We start from the raw sequence: 17,811 nt of genomic DNA, 5'->3' as shown, positions 1-17,811 counted from the left end.
GGTTATTGTTGGTATATAGCGCAGCCTGTACTGCGGCTATGTTTGAAGCTAGAAAAGTACGGAATTCCTCTTCATTCATATTCACGGTGTGTCGAGTAGTCGGTGCCATTTCCTTCAAAATAGTCAAATGGAACAAGTTAATCATACAAAATATTAAGAGTAGTTAATAGTATTTCGTAGCATAATATGAACTCATTTATAAAAGCTTTTTCTTCATATTAGCGTTTTATAAGTTTAAATTCGGGTAGTACCTACCCGTTAAGTTCATACTTAGTAGCTAATATACAATTCAACTACTACAATTCTATATGAAAAACTGATTATAATAATATTTCGCGTTCAAACTTTTATACAATATTTTACAAACTTACAATACCGCTTATTTTACATAAAGCATGAAATATAGCACACAATAACTTTGATACAAGATAGTTGTGAAGATAATTCTAGCTAGTACACAAGTCGTTCAGCAAAGGCAATAAAGACACGTAATTCATACGTCCAGAAACAAGTCATGCATTCTGGTTTTACTAGGACTACTTCCCATCCTTGGTCTTGTGGAACATAACCGTTATGGCCGTTGATAAGACAGCGTGTTGTAACGTCGTCAAAGGGACGAGGGTTACGTAATGACCAACAGTCTCGTAATAACCTAAAAACCTCATTTCTTACCCCAATTACCGACTCCGTCACTTGAGGGAACGTTTTGTTTAATAGTTGTAGCCCGATGTTCTTGTTCTCACTTTGGTGAGAAGCGAACATTACTAACCCGTAAGCATAACATGCTTCTTTATGTTGCATGTTAGCCGCTTTTTCTAAATCACGAAGTCCTATATTTGGATATACTGAGTCAAAATAATTTCTTAACCCGTTGCGTAAAATAGCATTTGGGTTCCCCGCAATATATGCGTCAAAGTAAACACATCGTAACTTATGGATTTCCCAATGTGATATCCCCCATCTTCCGAACGAAAGCCTTTTATAAACCAAATCATTCTTGGAACGTTCTTCGAATGTCTTACAAACTGATCTCGCCTTAAATAGTTGTGCCGAGGAATTCTGACCGACTCTAGACAAGATTTCATCAATCATGTCTCCGGGTAGGTCTCTTAAAATATTGGGTTGTCTATCCATTTTGTGTTTTTATACTGTAAAATAGACAAGAGTTAGATTCATAAAAAAAAAATACTTATTAATACAAGCAATTTTTACATATATCATAAAGCATAAGCACACTATATTACATATATTACACCACACGAATACAACTATCTTATTCCGACTCGCTTGTTTCTTCTTCTTCGGTTTTGGTTCGTTTTGCCAAGTTTCTAGGGATATATGATGTTCCCCTAATACGAGCCGTAATTTTCCACATTGGTTTAGAAAAACCTGGTGGTTTAGAGGTTCCCGGGTCATTGTTACAACTTAAGGACTTCGGGGGTTGACGATACATATAAAGTTCATCGGGGTTGGAATTAGATTTCTCTATTTTTATGCCCTTTCCCTTATTATTTTCTTTTGCCTTTTTAAATTCAGTTGGGGTAATTTCTATAACATCATCGGAATTCTCGTCGGAATCCGATTCATCGGAGAATTGGTAATCCTCCCAATATTTTGCTTCCTTGACGGAAACACCATTGACCATAATTAACCTTGGTCTGTTGGTTGAGGATTCTCTTTTACTTAACCGTTTTATTATTTCCCCCACCAGTTCCGATTCTTCTTCCGGTTCCGATTCTTCTTCCGGTTCTGATTCTTCTTCCGGTTCCGACTCTTCTTCCGGTTCCTCTTCGGGAACTTGTGAATCAGTCCACGAATCATTCCAATTTACATTTGACTCTTCATTATTATTAGGTGAGTCAATGGGACTTGTTCTAGAGGTAGACATCTATCACATAATATCAAACACGTTAAGAGATTAATATATCACATAATATTCATATGTTAAAAATATATAGTTTCCAACAAAAATGTTAAGCAATCATTTTTAAAGAAAACACGGTCGAAGTCCAGAATCACTAATGCATCCTAACAAACTCGATAAGACACACTAATGCAAATTTTCTGGTTCTCTAAGACCAACGCTCTGATACCAACTGAAATGTCCCGTTCTTATTGATTAAAAACGTTCCATATTAATTGATTTCGTTGCGAGGTTTTGACCTCTATATGAGACGTTTTTCAAAGACTGCATTCATTTTAAAACAAACCATAACCTTTATTTCATCAATAAAGGTTTAAAAAGCTTTACGTAGATTATCAAATAATGATAATCTAAAATATCCTATTTACACACGACCATTACATAATGATTTACAATACAAATATGTTACAACAAAATAAGTTTCTTGAATGCAGTTTTTACACAATATCATACAAGCATGGACTCCAAATCTCGTCCTTATTTAAGTATGCGACAGCGGAAGCTCTTAATAATCACCTGAGAATAAACATGCTTAAAACGTCAACAAAAATGTTGGTGAGTTATAGGTTTAACCTATATATATCAAATCATAATAATAGACCACAAGATTTCATATTTCAATACACATCCCATACATAGAGATAAAAATCATTCATATGGTGAACACCTGGTAACCGACAATAACAAGATGCATATATAAGAATATCCCCATCATTCCGGGACACCCTTCGGATATGATATAATTTCGAAGTACTAAAGCATCCGGTACTTTGGATGGGGTTTGTTAGGCCCAATAGATCTATCTTTAGGATTCGCGTCAATTAAGGTGTCTGTTCCCTAATTCTTAGATTACCAGACTTAATAAAAAGGGGCATATTCGATTTCGATAATTCAACCATAGAATGTAGTTTCACGTACTTGTGTCTATTTTGTAAATCATTTATAAAACCTGAATGTATTCTCATCCCAAAAATATTAGATTTTAAAAGTGGGACTATAACTCACTTTCACAGATTTTTACTTCGTCGAGAAGTAAGACTTGGCCACTGTTGATTCACGAACCTATAACAATATATACATATATATTAAAGTATGTTCAAAATATATTTACAACACTTTTAATATATTTTGATGTTTTAAGTTTATTAAGTCAGCTGTCCTCGTTAGTAACCTACAACTAGTTGTCCACAGTTAGATGTACAGAAATAAATCAATAAATATTATCTTGAATCAATCCACGACCCAGTGTATACGTATCTCAGTATTGATCACAACTCAAACTATATATATTTTGGAATCAACCTCAACCCTGTATAGCTAACTCCAACATTCACATATAGAGTGTCTATGGTTGTTCCGAAATATATATAGATGTGTCGACATGATAGGTCGAAACATTGTATACGTGTCTATGGTATCTCAAGATTACATAATATACAATACAAGTTGATTAAGTTATGGTTGGAATAGATTTGTTACCAATTTTCACGTAGCTAAAATGATAAAAATTATCCAATCTTGTTTTACCCATAACTTCTTCATTTTAAATCCGTTTTGAATGAATCAAATTGCTATGGTTTCATATTGAACTGTATTTTATGAATCTACACAGAAAAAGTATAGGTTTATAGTCGGAAAAATAAGTTACAAGTCGTTTTTGTAAAGGTAGTCATTTCAGTCGAAAGAACGACGTCTAGATGACCATTTTAGAAAACATACTTCCACTTTGAGTTTAACCATAATTTTTGGATATAGTTTCATGTTCATAATAAAAATCATTTTCTCAGAATAACAACTTTTAAATCAAAGTTTATCATAGTTTTTAATTAACTAACCCAAAACAGCCCGCGGTGTTACTACGACGGCGTAAATCCGGTTTTACGGTGTTTTTCGTGTTTCCAGGTTTTAAATCATTAAGTTAGCATATCATATAGATATAGAACATGTGTTTAGTTAATTTTAAAAGTCAAGTTAGAAGGATTAACTTTTGTTTGCGAACAAGTTTAGAATTAACTAAACTATGTTCTAGTGATTACGAGTTTAAACCTTCGAATAAGATAGTTTTATATATATGAATCGAATGATGTTATGAACATCATTACTACCTCAAGTTTAGTAGGTAAACCTACTGGAAGTGACAAGAAATGATCTAGCTTCAAAGGATCTTGGATGGCTTGAAAGTTCTTGAAGTAGGATCATGACACAAAAACAAGTTCAAGTAAGATTTTTGCTCGAATTAAGATAGTTTATAGTTATAGAAATTGAATCAAAGTTTGAATATGAATATTACCTTGAATAAGAAAGATAACCTACTGTATATAACAAAGGTTTCTTGATCTTAGATGATTACTTGGAATGGATTAGAAAGCTTGGAAGTAAATTAGTAAACTTGAAGGGATTTTTGAAGTATTCTTGAAGTGTTCTTCCTATGATGATTATAGCTTGATTCTTGAAGTGATTTTTGATGAAGATGATGATTAACTACTGGAAAAATACGTTCATAATAGTGTGGGTGTGTTGAGAGAGAATTAGAAAGAGATTTGGAAGTGAAATGGAGTGAATGATGAGTGTTAATTGGTGAGTGGTGAGTGGGGTTAAAAGGAGTTCTAGTTAGTTGACTAGCTCATGGTAGAAGTTAAAATTGATTAGTCATACATGACATAATCAAGAGTGGAATCCCATGCTAGTTCCTATTGGTATATACCCATAGTAAGTATGTTTTGAAGCTGTGTATAATACGGGTAAGAATACGACTAGAATTCTTGATGAAAGAAAAGAATGGGAAAGTAACTGTAACCATTTTCGTTAAGTATGAGTGTTTCGATATATGTCTTGAAGTCTTCCAAAAGTATTTTAATACATCTAAATACACTACATGTATATACATTTTAAAGGAGTCGTTAAGTCATCGTTAGTCGTTACATGTAAGTGTTGTTTTGAAACCTTTAAGTTAACGATCTCAATTAATGTTGTTAACCCATTGTTTATTATATCTAATGAGATGTTAAATTATTATATTATCATGATATTATGATATATTAATATATCTTAATATGATATATATACATTTAAATGTCGTTACAACGATAATCGTTACATATATGTCTCGTTTAAAAATCATTAAGTTAGTAGTCTTGTTTTTACATATGTAGTTCATTGTTAATATACTTAATGATATGTTTACTTATCATAATATCATGTTAACTATATATATAACCATATATATGTCATCATATAGTTTTTACAAGTTTTAACGTTCGTGAATCACCGGTCAACTTGGGTAGTCAATTGTCTATATGAAACCTATTTCAATTAATCAAGTCTTAACAAGTTTGATTGCTTAACATGTTGGAAACGTTTAATCATGTAAATATCAATCTCAATTAATATATATAAACATGGAAAAGTTCGGGTCACTACAGATTATGTATATGCAGGTCATTTATCAAATCCTCATAAAGATAAATCTCAAAATCGATATGTATTCCTAAATGGAGGTACCACAAAATCATGGCGTTCTTAAAACAAACACTTGTTGCAACATCATCAAATCATTACGAAGTGATTGCATTATATGAAACTACTCGAAAATGTGTTTGGTTGAAATCAATGACACACATCATTATTGATTCTTGTAACACCGGCCATTTTTTTCTAAAACACAGCTAGGGAAGGCAACGACCACCCGATCCAGTGGATATCCACCCGATCCACCCGCTTCATGATGGATATGGATGAACCTAAATGGATATGGATACGGATATGGATGAAGCCAAATGGATATGGATATGGACATGGATGAAAAGTTCCATCCATAGATATATCCATTACCACCCGAAATACATATACAAATAAATAAATATAGATATATGTTTACATATCTACTATTACAAGTTCATTTACCGTGAAATTTACATTTTGCTTTCAACCCTATAATGAAATAACTATAATATATTACAATAAAATACGTAATCTAACAAAATAAACTTACAATTTCATATTTAATATTTCATAATATATGTTTTATAATAAATCTAACAATTTTTGTTATATCTACTACAAATATTACATATTCTTATTGATATATTTTAATTATGTCATTTTATACTTATTTTGCTATACTATGTTTTTATTTTAATCGCATATTAGAAAATATTATAACATTCTTTTAATATCCATCGGATATCCATTAACACTCTTAATCCATTGGATATGGATATGGATGGATGACATGAAACTAAATGGATATGGATATGGATATGGATGAGCAAAAACTAAATAGATATGGATACGACATCACCCGATCCATATCCGATCCATTGCCATCCCTAAACACAGCCGAAGTCTTTTATATTAAAATCACAACATTAATTACATCACAGCAGAAATCTACATAATTAAGTTTAAGTTTACAAGACGGTGTTACTTATTACAAAATACATGTTACAAAAGTCCACATCAGAGTTCACACGTCAAACATGTCTTCAACACTAGCACCCGTCCAAACTAGCAGAACTTAAACCTGCAAGGGTGGAAATGTGGGGGATTAGCATAACGCTAAGTGAATGGAATCTATCTAACAGATATCGCATAAGCACCACACATGCAAACAATATCACTAACATGCTAACAACCAACTAGCATACAACATACAGACAATATGAGGATCGACGGCTTGTAGGAGCACACGACTCCTAGCTGATCGAGCTAGAGTCTACCGATAGTCCTTATTACACGATTGACATCATAGTTATTCGGACGAAGGGGATGTGTCATTCAATACTATACTCCACAATCGGTAGTCCTTGGACCCAACCTCCTCAGGCCCGGTTGACCTCACACGAACTCTAACCTCCTCAGGCCCGGTTACGAGTCCCCAGCCTCCTCAGGCCCGGCTAGTGCCAAACACAGTGCGCACATAATATCACATAATCACAATAAACATGTAATAAACTCACTAGCATGGCAACCAATATCTAAACATGGCAATAACATTATAGCAAAGCATGGTAATAGAATAAATCACAGTAGCATGACATGCTACTTAAACTCTATCCGGAGATAGACCCACTCACCGATTACCAGCTACAGCTCAGTTATCTTACTTCTGAGCTTCTTCCTTGTTCTTATCACCTGAGAACAACACAAACGTAGTCAATATACATACCTTAATAAATATTATAACCAATTCATACTATAAACTAGGTCATAATATTATTTCACAAGTCCACAACGTAACTCCATTCACTATTGTCAAACATGTACGTGGAAAACGGGACACACACGCCAAAACCTATTTTCCTGCCCCAAAAACATTTTGATCCAGCTTTTTAAAAGTTCATCATTGAAATGTAATCTTCAATACGATTCCAACGATATTTGATTCATAAAAAACGGAGTTACGGTTTGAAAGTTATGACCAAAACAAATTTCTCAAATTGCTGAAAAGACACACTACCCAACTCGATAGTGTGTGTCATAGACACTCGACTGAGTGTGTAGACACACGACCGAATGAGTAGAGACACTCGACCGACTGTCATTTCAAAAGACACACTACCGAGTGTGTAGATGTAGTGACCCGAACTTTTCCATGTTTATATATATTAATTGAGATTGATATTTACATGACTAAATGTTTCCAACGTGTTAAGCAATCAAACTTATTAAGACTTGATTAAATGAAATAAGTTTCATATAGACAATTGATCACCCAAGTTGACCGGCAATTCACGAACGTTACAAAATTGTAAAAACTACATGTTGTGGTAAATATAGACATATATATATGGTTGACATGAGATTATGATCAGTAAGTATCTCACTAAGTATATTAACAATGTGTGATATACATAAGAAATGAGATTACTAAGTTAAGAAACTCGAAATGATATATATAACGATTATCGTTATGATAACGTCTACTAAATATATATGTATCATATTAAGATATTGATACACTATATTTAACATGATAAAATTATATTTAAATATATCATTAAGTATGTTAACAATGAACTACATGTGTAAAAACAAGACTACTAACTCAAGAATTACGAAACGAGACTTATATGTAACGATTATCGTTGTAACGATATTTTAATGTATATATCATATTAAGAGATATTCATACATCATAATATCATGATAATATAATAATTTAACATCTCATTTGATATAATAAACATTGGGTTAACAACATTAATTGAGATCGTTAACTTAAAGGTTTCAAAACAACACTTACATGTAATGACTAACAAAGACTTAACGACTCCATTAGAATGTATATACATGTTGTGTTTTGATATGTATTATTACACTTTTGAAAGACTTCAAGACACATATCAAAGTACTTCTACTTAACAAAAATGCTTACAATTATATCCTCGTTCAGTTTCATCAACAATTCTACTCGTATGCACCCGTATTCGTACTCGTACAATACACAGCTTTTAGATGTATGTACTATTGGTATATACACTCCAATGATCAGCTCTTAGCATCCCATGTAAGTCACCTAACACATGTGGGAACCATCATTTGGCAACTAGCATGAAATATCTCATAAAATTACAAAAATATTAGTAATCATTCATGACTTATTTACATGAAAACAAAATTACATATCCTTTATATCTAATCCATATACCAACGACCAAAAACACCTAAAAACACTTTAATTCTTCAATTTTCTTCATCTAATTGATCTCTCTCAAGTTCCATCTTCAAGTTCTAAGTGTTCTTCATAAATTCCATAAGTATAGTTTCATAAAAATCAAGAATACTACCAAGTTTGCAAGTTTACTTCCAAGCTTTCTAATCCATTCCAAGTAATCATCTAAGATCAAGAAACCTTTGTTATTTATAGTAGGTTATCTTTCTAATTCAAGGTAATATTCATATTCAAACTTTGATTCAATTTCTACAACTATAACAATCTTATTTCGAGTGAAAATCTTACTTGAACTGTTTTTGTGTCATGATTCTGCTTCAAGAACTTTCAAGCCATCCAAGGATCCTTTGAAGCTAGATCCATTTTTCTCATTTCCAGTAGTTTTATCCAGAAAACTTGAGGTAGTAATGATGTTCATAACATCATTCGATTCATACATATAAAGCTATCTTATTCGAAGGTTTAAACTTGTAATCACTAGAACATAGTTTAGTTAATTCTAAACTTGTTCGCAAACAAAAGTTAATCCTTCTAACTTGACTTTTAAAATCAACTAAACACATGTTCTATATCTAAATGATATGCTAACTTAATGATTTAAAACCTGGAAACACGATGAACACCATAAAATCGGATATACGCCGTCGTAGTGAAACCGGGGGCTGTTTTGGTTTGGATAATTAAAAATTATGATAATCTTTGATTTAAAAGTTGTTCTTCTGGGAAAATGATTTTTCATATGAACATGAAACTATATCCAAAAATCTTGGTTAAACTCAAAGTGAAAGTATGTTTTTCAAAATGGTCATCAAGATGTCGTTCTTTCGACGGAAATGACTACCTCTTTAGTAATTGACATGTAACTTAAATTTCCGACTATAATCCTATACTTTTTCTGTTTGGATTCTTAAATTAGAGTTCAATATGAAACCATAGCAATTTGATTCACTCAAAACGGATTTAAAATGAAGAAGTTATGGGTAAAATAAGATTGGATATTTTTGATCTTTTTAGCTACAGGAAATGTTTAACAAATCTATACAAATCATATCTTAGATAACTTATATTGTATTATACATGTATTCTAATACATTATGTAATCTTCGGATACCATAGACATTATGCAAATGTTTTGACATATTATATCGACCCATGTATATATATTATTTGGAACAACCATAGACACTCTATATGCAGTAATATTTATACAGGGTTGAGGTTGATTCCAAAAATATATATACTTTGAGTTGTGATCTAGCCTGAGACGTGTATACACTGGGTCGTGGATTGATTCAAGATAATATATATCGATTTATTTCTGTACATCTAACTGTGGACAACTAGTTGTAGGTTATTAACGAGGACAGCTGACTTAATACACTCAAATCTTTAAAACATAATAAAAATGGTTGTAATTATATTTTGAACATACTTTGATATATATGTACATATTTGTATAGGTTCATGAATCGACCAGTGGACAAGTCTTACTTCCCGACGAAGTAAAAATCTGTGAAAGTGAGTTATAGTCCCACTTTTAAAATCTAATATTTTTGGGATGAGAATACATGCAGGTTTTATAAATGATTTACAAAGCAGACACAAGTACATGAAACAACATTCTATGGTTGAATTATCGAAATCGAATATGCCCCTTTTTATTAAGTCTGGTAATCTAAGAATTAGGGAACAGACACCCTAATTGACGCGAATCCTAAAGATAGATCTATTGGGCCTAACAAACCCCATCCAAAGTATCGGATGCTTTAGTACTTTGAAATTTATATCATATCCGAAGGGTGTCCCGGAATGATGGGGATATTCTTATATATGCATCTTGTTAATGTCGATTACCAGGTGTTCACCATATGAATGATTTTTATCTCTATGTATGGGATGTGTATTGAAATATGAAATCTTGTGGTCTATTGTTATGATTTGATATATATAGGTTAAACCTATAACTCACCAATATTTTTGTTGACGTTAAAAGCATGTTTATTCTCAGGTGAATATTAAGAGCTTCCGCTGTTGCATACTAAAATAAGGACAAGATTTGGAGTCCATGTTTGTATGATATTGTGTAAAAACTGCATTCAAGAAACATATGTTGATGTAATATATTTCTATTGTAAACCATTATGTAATGGTCGTGTGTAAACAGTATATTTTAGATTATCATTATTTGATAATCTACGTAATGTTTTTAAAACCTTTATTAACAAAATAAAGGTTATGATTGTTTTAAAAATGAATGCAGTCTTTGAAAAACGTCTCATATAGAGGTCAAAACCTCGCAACGAAATCAATTAATATGGAACGTTTATAATCTATATGAACGGGACATTTCAGTTGGTATCCGAGCGTTGGTCTTAGAGAACCAGAAAATTTACATTAGTGTGTCTTATCGAGCTTGTTAGGATGCATTAGTGAGTCTAGACTTCGACCGTGTTTTCTTTAAAAATGATTGCTTAACATTTTTGTTGGAAACTATATATTATTAACATGTAAATATTGTGTGATATATTAATCTCTTAACATGTTTGATATTGTGTGATAGATGTCTACCTCTTGCACAAATCCCATTGACTCACCTAATAATAACGAATAGTCGAATATATATTGGCAAGATTCACAAGTTCCCGAAGAACCGGAAGAAGAGGAAACGGAACCGGAAGAAGAGGACCGGAAGAAGAGGAACCATAAGAAGAGGTTCCGAAGGGGGGAATAGTAGGAACCACAGAAAACCGGTCAAATAAAAGAAAATCCTCAACCAATGGACCAAAGTTAATAATGGTCAATGGTGTTTCCGCTAAGGAAGCAAAATATTGGGAAAATTACCAATTTTCTGATGAATCGGATCCTGATGAGGATTCTGATGATGTTATAGAAATTACCCCGACCCAATTTATTGAGGTAAAAGAAAATAATAAGGGAAAAGACATCAAAATAGAGAAATCTGATTCCGACCCCGATGAACTTTATATATACCGTCAACACCCGTATTTTCAATATCATGACAATAACCCGGGAACCTCTAAACCACCAGGCTTTTCTAAACCAATGTGGAAAACGACGACTCGTATTAGAGGAACATCATATATCCCTAGAAGATTAGGAAAAAGAACCAAGTCTGAAGAAGAAGAAACCAGTGATTCAGATTAGAGGGGTGTGAGCATGTTGTGTAATAAATATATTGTAGTGTGCTTGTACTTTTATGTTCTATGTAAAAATTGCTTGTATTGTTTGTTATTACGAATCTAATCCTTGTCTATTTTACAGTATAAAAACAAAATGGACGTTAAGGGTAGACATCCGAATATTTTAGAAGACCTACCAGAGGATATGATTGAGGAAATCTTGTCTAGTGTCGGTCAGAATTCATCAGCACATTTAGTTATGGCGAAATTAACTTGTCAAACATTTGAAAGACTTTCCAGAAATGCCTTAGTTTATAAAAGGCTTTTCTTTGATAGATGGGGTATATCACATTGGGGAGACTTTAAGTTACGCTGTGTTTTCTTTAAAGCGTTAAATGCGGGGAACCCAAATGCAATTTTACGCTAAGGGTTAAGAACCTATTTTGACTCAACATATCCCAACATAGGATTTCGTGAATTAGAAAGAGCTTCTAACATGCAACATAAAGAAGCATGTTATGCTTACGGGTTAGTGATGTTCGCTTCTTACCAAAGTGAGAAAAAGAACATCGGATTGCAGCTTTTAAATAAAACTTTCCCACAAGTGACGGATTCAGTAGTTGGGGTGAGAAACAAGGTTTTTAGATTATTATGGGGCTGTTGGACATTACAAAACCCTCGTCCTTTTGACGACATTACAATATGCTGCCTAGCTAATGGTCATAACGGTTATTTTCCACAAGACCAAGGATGGGAAGTCGTCTTAGTAAAACCAGAATGCATGACTTGTTTCTGGACTTATGAATTACGTGTCTTTATTTCCTTTGCTGAACAACTTGCGTATTAACTAGATTTATCTTCAAAACTGTCCTGTATCATAGTGTACTATATTTCATGTTATATGTAATATAGCGAAGTTGTAAGTTTGAAGAATATTTGTATGTGATATATTATTATAATCAGTTTTTCATATGGAATTGTAGTAGTTGAATTGTATATTAGCTACTAAGTATGAACTTAACGGGTAGGTAGTACCTGAATTTAAACTTATAAAACGCTAATATGAAGAAAAAGCTTTTATAAATGAGTTCATATTATGTTACGAGATACTATTGACTACTCTTAATATTCTGTATGATTAAATTGTTTCATTTGACTATTTTGAAGGAAATGGTACCGACTACTCGACACACCTTGAATATGAGAGGAATTTCGTGCCTTTCTTGCTTCAAACATAGCCGCAGTACAGGCCGCGCTACATACCAACAATAACTCTGAATCTTGCAATACAGCTAACGGCGCAAGAAATCGTGTAGGATGCTCCTACAAGGAATTCACTGCCTGCAAACCTTCAGAATTTGATGGGACCGAAGTACCAATCGGATTGAAATGGTGGACCGAGAAAGTTGAATCGGTGTTTGCCATAAGTAAGTGTACTGAAGGAGACAAAGTGAAGTATGCTACGCATACCTTCACAGGAATTGCGTTAACATGGTGGAATACCTATCTAGAGCAAGTGGGACAAGATGCTGCTTACGCGCTACCGTGGTCAGCATTCAAGCACTTGATGAACGAGAAGTGCTGTCCCAGAACCGAGGTCAATAAGCTCAAGTCAGAACTTAGAGGGTTACGAACACAGGGATTCGATAGTACTTCATACGAAAGACGATTCACAGAATTGTGCCTATTGTGTCCGAGAGCGTTCGAAGATTAGGAAGAGAAGATCGACGCGTTTGTGAAAGGGTTACCGGAGAGAATCCAAGAAGATATAAGTTCACACGAACCTGCCTCCATACAAAAGGCATGTAGAATGGCTCACAAACTAGTGAACCAGATTGAGGGAAGAATTAAAGAACAGGCGGCCGAAGAGGCCAACGTGAAGCTAGTCAAAAGAAAGTGGGAGGAAAACGGTGATAAGAGTCACCCAAACAACAATAACTATCCCAACAATCGCAACATCAATGGCAACTACAACAAATGGCACAACAACAACAACAACTACAACAATCATCCCAACAACGATAACAACCGCAACAATAACAACAACAATCAGAAGCAGCTATGCCAAAGGAGTGAAAAGTATCACTCGGGGTTCTGCACCAAATTTTGCAACAAGTGTAAAAGAAATGGTCATAGCGCGACGAAGTGTGAGGTCTACGGACCAGGGGTTAACAGAACGAAAGGAACAAATGGTGTCGGAACGAGTAATGGCGGAGTAAGTAGTGTCGGAGCAAGTTATGCCAATGTAGTTTGTTATAAATGTGGAAAACCGGGCCATATTATTAGAAATTGCCCGAACCAGGAGAACACGAATGGACAAGGCCGCGGAAGAGTTTTCAATATTAATACGGCAGAGGCACAGGAAGACCCGGAGCTTGTTATGGGTACGTTTCTTATTGACAATAAATCTGCTTACGTTTTATTTGATTTAGGTGCGGAAAGAAGCTATATGAGTAGAGATTTTTGTGCTAAATTAAGTTGTCCATTGACGCCGTTGGATAGTAAATTTTTACTCGAATTAGCAAACGGTAAATTAATTTCAGCAGATTATATATGCCGGAATCGAGAAATTAAACTGGGTAGCGAAATATTTAAGATTGATTTGATACCAGTAGAGTTAGGGAGTTTTGATGTAATAGTTGGCATGGACTGGCTGAAGGAGATGAAAGAAGAGATCGTATATTACAAAAATGCAATTCGCATTGTACGAGAAGAAGGAGAACCCTTAATGGTGTACGGAGAAAAGGGCAACATGAAGCTACATCTTATTAGTAATTTGAAGGCACAAAAACTAATAAGAAAAGGTTGCTATGCTGTTCTAGCACACGTCGAGAAAGTACAAACTGAAGAAAAGAGCATCAATGATGTTCCCGTCGCAAAAGAATTTCCCGATGTATTTCTGAAAGAATTACCGGGACTACCTCCACATCGATCTATTGAATTTCAAATAGATCTTATACCAGGAGCTGCACCAATAGCTCGTGCTCCTTACAGACTCGCACCAAGCGAGATGAAAGAACTGCAAAGCCAACTGCAAGAACTATTAGAACGTGGTTTCATTCGACCAAGCACATCACCATGGGGAGCTCCTGTTTTGTTTGTCAAGAAGAAGGATGGTACATTTAGGTTGTGTATTGACTACAGAGAGTTGAATAAACTTACCATCAAAAACCGTTATCCACTGCCGAGAATTGACGACTTATTTGATCAACTACAAGGCTCATCGGTTTATTCGAAAATCAATTTACGTTCTGGATATCATCAAATGCGAGTAAAGGAGGATGATATTCCAAAAACTGCTTTTAGGACGCGTTATGGTCATTACGAGTTTATGGTTATGCCATTTGGATTGACTAATGCACCAGCTGTGTTCATGGACCTTATGAACCGAGTGTGTGGGCCATATCTTGACAAGTTTGTCATTGTTTTCATCAATGACATACTTATTTACTCAAAGAATGATCAAGAGCATGAAGAACATTTGAGAAAAGTGCTAGAAGTATTGAGGAAAGAAAAACTGTACGCTAAGTTTTCAAAGTGTGCATTTTGGTTGGAAGAAGTTCAATTCCACGGTCACATAGTGAACAAAGAAGGTATCCAGGTGGACCCGGCAAAGATTGAAACCGTTGGAAAGTGGGAAACCCCAAAAACTCCGAAGCATATACGTCAATTTTTAGGATTGGCTGGTTACTACAGAAGATTCATCCAAGATTTCTCCAAAATAGCAAACCCCTTGACTGCATTAACGCATAAATGGAAGAAATTTGAATGGAATGATGAACAAGAGAAGGCGTTTCAGTTATTGAAGAAAAAGCTAACTACGGCACCTATATTGTCATTGCCTGAAGGGAATGATGATTTTGTGATTTATTGTGACGCATCAAAGCAAGGTCTCGGTTGTGTATTAATGCAACGAACGAAGGTGATTGCTTTTGCATCTAGACAATTGAAGATTCATGAGCAAAATTATACAACTCACGATTTGGAATTGGGTGCTGTTGTTTTTGCATTAAAGACTTGGAGGCATTATTTATATGGGGTCAAAAGTATTATATATACCGACCACAAAAGTCTCCAACACATATTTAATCAGAAGCAACTGAATATGAGACAACGCAGGTGGATTGAACTGTTAAATGACTATGATTTTGAGATTCGATACCATCCGGGGAAGGCGAATGTGGTAGCCGACGCTTTGAGTAGAAAGGAGAGAGAACCTATACGGGTAAAAGCTATGAATATAATTATTCGTACTAACCTTACTACTCAAATAAAGGAGGCACAACAGGGGGTTGTAAGAGAAGGAAAGTTGAAGAATGAGATACCCAAAGGATCGGAGAAACATCTTAATATTCGGGAAGACGGAACCCGATATAGGGCTGATAGAATTTGGGTACCAAGGTTTGGAGATGTGAGAGAAATGGTACTTAAAGAAGCACATAAAACCAGATATTCAATACATCCCGGAGCGGGGAAGATGTATAAAGATCTCAAGAAACACTTTTGGTGGCCGGGTATGAAAGCCGATATTGCTAAATATGTAGGAGAATGTTTGACGTGTTCTAAGGTCAAAGCTGAACATCAGAAACCATCAGGTCTACTACAACAACCTGAAATCCCGGAATGGAAATGGGAAAACATTACCATGGATTTCATTACTAAGTTGCCAAGGACTGCAAGTGGTTATGATACTATTTGGGTAATAGTTGATCGTCTCACCAAGTCAGCACACTTCCTGCCAATGAGAGAAGATGACAAAATAGAGAAGTTGGCGCGATTGTATTTGAAGGAGGTTGTCTCCAGACATGGAATACCCGTCTCTATTATCTCTGATAGGGATGGTAGATTTGTTTCAAGGTTCTGGCAGACGTTGCAACAAGCATTGGGGACTCGTCTAGACATGAGTACTGCCTATCATCCACAAACTGATGGGCAGAGCAAAAGAACAATACAAACGCTTGAAGACATGATACGAGCATGTGTTATTGATTTCGGAAACAGTTGGGATCGACACCTACCGTTAGCAGAATTTTCCTACAACAACAGTTATCATTCTAGTATTGAGATGGCGCCGTTTGAGGCACTTTATGGTAGAAAGTACAGGTCTCCAATTTTTTGGAATGAAGTGGGAGATAGACAGATTACGGGTCCGGTGATAATACAAGAAACTACCGAGAAAATCATCCAAATTCAACAACGATTGAAAACCGCCCAGAGTCGACAAAAGAGCTACGCGGACAGTATAAGAAAAGATATAGAATTTGAAATTGGAGAAATGGTCATGCTTAAGGTTTCACCTTGGAAAGGCGTTGTTCAATTTGGTAAACGGGGGAAACTAAATCCAAGGTACATTGGACCATTCAAGATTATAGATCGTGTCGGACCAGTAGCTTACCAATTGGAGCTACCTCAACAACTCGCGGCTGTACATAAAACTTTCCACGTCTCGAATTTGAAGAAATGTTTTGCTAAAGAAGATCTCACTATTCCGTTGGACGAAATCCAAATCAATGAAAAACTTCAATTCATTGAAGAACCCGTCGAAATAATGGATCGTGAGGTTAAGAGACTTAAGCAAAACAAGATACCGATTGTTAAGGTTCGATGGAATGCTCGTAGAGGACCCGAGTTCACCTAGGAGCATGAACATCAGATGAAGAAGAAATACCCGCATATATTTCCAGAAGATTCGTCAACACCTTCAACAGCTTAAAATTTCGGGACGAAATTTATTTAACGGGTAGGTACTGTAGTGACCCGAACTTTTCCATGTTTATATATATTAATTGAGATTGATATTTACATGACTAAATGTTTCCAACATGTTAAGCAATCAAACTTGTTAAGACTTGATTAAATGAAATAAGTTTCATATAGACAATTGATCACCCAAGTTGACCGGCGATTCACGAACGTTACAAAATTATAAAAACTACATGTTGTGGTAAATATAGACATATATATATGGTTGACATGAGATTATGATGAGTACGTATCTCACTAAGTATATTAACAATGTGTGATATACATAAGAAATGAGATTACTAAGTTAAGAAACTCGAAATGATATATAT

This window comes from Rutidosis leptorrhynchoides, chromosome 8 (assembly GCF_046630445.1).
Source record: "Rutidosis leptorrhynchoides isolate AG116_Rl617_1_P2 chromosome 8, CSIRO_AGI_Rlap_v1, whole genome shotgun sequence".
Taxonomy (NCBI): domain Eukaryota; kingdom Viridiplantae; phylum Streptophyta; class Magnoliopsida; order Asterales; family Asteraceae; genus Rutidosis; species Rutidosis leptorrhynchoides.
Note: the sequence above shows the minus strand (reverse complement) of the source record.